The sequence below is a fragment of the Eumetopias jubatus genome, unplaced genomic scaffold (assembly GCF_037043125.1).
Source record: "Eumetopias jubatus isolate StellerSeaLion01/CBP00866 unplaced genomic scaffold, mEumJub1_p1.0 scaffold_10, whole genome shotgun sequence".
Lineage (NCBI taxonomy): Eukaryota > Metazoa > Chordata > Mammalia > Carnivora > Otariidae > Eumetopias > Eumetopias jubatus.
The window spans coordinates 109,541,515-109,545,709 of NW_028274816.1; the positions used below are offsets into that span (position 1 = coordinate 109,541,515).

The 4,195-nt window shown below is 34.1% G+C and overlaps 1 non-coding gene across 1 annotated transcript; it reads right to left on the bottom strand.

Moving 5' to 3' along the window:
• Positions 1–1,246: 1,246 nt before the first annotated feature.
• Positions 1,247–1,352, bottom strand: LOC114199478 (U6 spliceosomal RNA). The gene has a single exon (XR_003607300.1). It is a non-coding gene; the product is annotated as a U6 spliceosomal RNA (small nuclear RNA).
• Positions 1,353–4,195: the final 2,843 nt, after the last annotated feature.

The window sequence follows — 4,195 nt, forward strand, 5'->3', positions numbered from 1 at the left end:
GAGCCCCAAGTCAGTCACCACCTAATAAGAAATATATATAATCATAATGCCACTGAAGAATATGTAAACTATTTCTGAGAATCGACAGTGAGCTGTGTGTGTATAGGGACTCCTGTCTTCTGAGTTCAAGTTATGTATTGCTGTGTTTGACAGAAATGCTGTTTTGTATTCATACTGGAACATTTGTTGCTGAAAATGTAAGTGTTTGAAGTATTTATAAAGTTATTTTTCACATAGGAACTGGGATTTCAAGGTTAGAACCATTTATCCCCATGGAGAGAAGATATAAATGAAAATATTACTCAAACCCACAGTGTGGATGAAGGTCATGACAACATTGCTGTGTCAAATAAAGAAAAAAAAATAACTTGAAATTATTTTGTGTAAATGGGTATGTCCCCATTGTGAGAAGCTAGTTATTTCTGCACTACAGTCTGTGTAGCACAAATCTCCATTCACTACCTACCAGTTTTTATTTTTATAACACTTTAAATGGGTACAGTAATTTATAGCTGGTGCCCAGGATATCTCTCTTCGAGAGATATGTCTTAAGAAGAAAAGTATTATTATCTATATTTCTTCTCTTGCATTAATTTTCTTTTGGTTATAGCAAACATTAAAGGGAAATATATGGGCAGTATAATTATCATACTTAATACTTTCCAGAAATACTGTATATTGAATTTGAAATAGGCTAGGGAACTTATTAGGCAATTGCTAAAACTTGCAGAGCTCCACCACATCTATTTTTTCTAAAGTATATAAAATCAATTGAAACTGAATTCTTTCTGGTGAAACTTGGGACAGTCTAAGTCTCATTTATTCTGAAGATAATATCCTAGGCTCTGATCTACAGTTGTTTTGAGGAGAATGAACAGAAAGAGGCTAGTGAGATTCCTTATTTGGAATTTAATAAATTTATTAAATTTAATTCCTCGTTCTTTCTCCTGTGTCTCTAGTCCTTTGCATCACCCCTCATCCCTTCTTATTCATTATTCTTGCACACCTGTTAGAATGCATGTCTCTCTGCTTCTTTGAGTATCCTTCTTCATTGTTCCACCTGCAGAGAGGTTTTCATCTTATCCTAGGTCCTGGAAGTGACCTTGCGCTTGTATTTTACCCTCTTATTTTTTTTTTAATTCAGTTTAATTTAATTTTAAATTCCAGTATACCTAACATACAGTGTTGTATTAGTTTCAGGTATACAATATAGTGATTCAACAATTCCATACATCACCCAGGGCTCAAAGATATGGAACTTTTCATGAATTTTTGTGTCATCCCTGTACAGGGGCATGCTAATCTTCTCTGTGTCATTCCAATTTTAGTATATGTGCTGCCAAAGTGAGCACTTACCCTTTTGTTTAAAAAGCTATGGACAAGTGGCTATGAGAATACAGCTTTAATCTTTTCACCTTAAAAACAACAACAAAATGGTAATAACATGAGGTAAAGAATGTGTTAACTAACCTTATGGTGGTAAAAATTTACCAATATATACACATGTCAAATCATCACATCATACACCTTAAACTTATGAGTGTTTTTTATCAATTATATCTCAAAACTGAAAAAAGGTCAGACTTTTTTTTTAAGTCAGACTTTTAAAAACAAACAAGTAGCTATGGGATTTCAATCTCCCATTTCCTTGTTGGTGATTCTTCTAACCAAGATTAGGGTAATATCTTGTTTACATTTATTTTCTCTGACAGCCACAGCATCTCATTCAATTTTCATAAATATTACATACATACAAGAAAATTCTCATAACTAAGAAGTAAGAAAGTTGAATCACACAGGAATCTACATAAGCTCTTCCCTTCAATAAGGGAAAATCTACAGCAAAGATTTTTGCAAGGAGGGAAAAAACAGGTAGCAATTTTTTCACTTCATAGTTGCTGGCCCAGTTTCTTTCTCATTGGGGAGTATCTGGGATACTTCGGTTTGTCAGTTGGAGAATTGAATTTTTCCAGTTTAGCACCTGCTGTAAAAGATCATATTTTGAGCCCAAAACTGAGCTGTAAGTTTTGAGGTGATACATGCTCTGAATTATTTTTCTTCCTTGACACAGAACCACTGAGGAAACTTACACCAAAGGATTACAAACGAAACTTGTCCTCCCCTGGAAAACAAATGATGTGGGGAAAACACCTCCCCTTTGGAGGAGATACTGTAAATTAAAAAAAAAAAAAAAAAAAAAAGATCTCCGTGTGAAGTTGCTGGTGTTCTGTTGCAAAAAGAAAAAAAAAAGAATGAAAAAGAAAAGAAAAACCTCTATCAGGTCTTTCGGATGAATGAAAAAATAAATAAGATAGGACAATGAAATGAATGTAAAACTTACAAAGCACTTTTGGAAGCTGGAGACCAAAGATTTTACAAGTGAATATCAAGATGGTAGAAAATAAATCTCAGTAGACTGGCAGGTGAGCTTAATGAAGTAGCAGAGGATGAATCAATGTTTATCAATTTAATCATCAGTTAATGGACCTCTGATTAAGAGTCACAGACCTGATGAAGTAATGGCAGACAGATACGTCAAGTTCAGAGCAGTGGGAATATCAAGATCAGAATAAAAGTGTCTCTACTACCTATAGAGAAAAAAACAGGGAGATGAAGCATTGTGGAAAGGCTCTGTACTCTATAAAATGATTTTTGTAAGAATTAGTTGACCATGGTATAATGCAATTGTTGTTTTCTTCTGTTTCAGTCCTTCTTCTGGACAAGACATAAGACATTGATAGAGTGCAAAGTGTTAATTTAAGATCTTTGCTAAGGACAGGGTTTTTTGTTTATTTGTTGTTTTGTTTTGCTGTTGCTGCTGTGGTTTGGTGGGTGTGCCCAGCCTCTGGAGGAAGTGGGAAGCATAACTACAAAACTACTCTATTCAGGTTATATCTAAAATAGAATCAATGGGAACTTCTGAATATTTTGTTAGGAAGTGACCAAATATTACTGGACGTGGCAAACTTATATAAAATTCTTCATAAAACAAGAAGGGATAACCTATAAAGGGTAAAATGCTAGATGACTTAAATAAGTCAAACAAAGCAGTCCAAATATTTTAGAACTAAAAGTTCACTTATACAACAACCGAGGAATTGTCTTGATAATATTTGCTTAATCTAAATTACTCACTATTTAACCATCGCTTACTGAAATCTCACTCATGTAAACAGTACACGACAGTGTCTGTAGCATACAAGAAACCAATAGGACTGCAAGTGGCTGGAAGGATCTGGGTGACAAAATTCAAACAAGAAACTTTAAGAGAACTTTGGAGACATTCCCACTATCTAATACTCCCTTGGTTATGCCCACTCATGAATGGATCCCATGTTTTGAAAAATCTTGACTGCCAAACTGCATTGTTCAGGGAATACTTAATTTGTTTCTCCTTTTTATTAATAGAAGACAAATAACAAATATCTGAGATAGCCAGTTTCCCCACAGTGAATAGGTACAATTCTACCCCAAAGCAAAGGAACCCAACGTTTTAATTAGTCTGTACAGCTGGATCTTTAATAAAGGTGCAATTTTCATTAGTGTTTTGGACATTTTCAAAATTTCTTAAAACCCTATATCCAATTACTCTTGCTCTAGGAAATTTAGGGTCTCAGATACCCTCAGCTGTAAAGAGATCTTGGGACCCCAGAGAACAATTAATAAGTAAAAATACTTGCAACAACAGTGAAGCCCAGCCAAAATTCTTAATTAGGTTTTTATTGAACTCTAGAATACAATTTATTTTTCTAATAAACAGAGTACATTTTAATATGTTTGGCATTTTATTGTTCTATTTACCTTTCAGTTGTGCAATTTTATTTTATTAAGCTATGATATTTTTAGCCTCCAAAACAGTTACCTCCTTACCTAGGGTACATCCCCAGAAGCAATTACTTCTTAATTAGCTTTGACTCATTAATCTCTGCCTCTAACACTTTGCTATCAAGTGTGGGGGCACTTCCCACCCATGTGTACAGTACAATACAAACATCACAATAAGTTTATCTTGATTTATTCACCTTGCTTAATTTTTTAAAAAAAATAATAGAATTTATTTTTTTAGAGAATTTAGTTTCATAGTAAATAGAGCAAAAGTATAGAGATTTCCCATATAACCACTGCCCCCCCAACACACACATGCACAACCTGCCCCCATTATCAACATCCCCCACCAGAGTGTACACTTGTTACA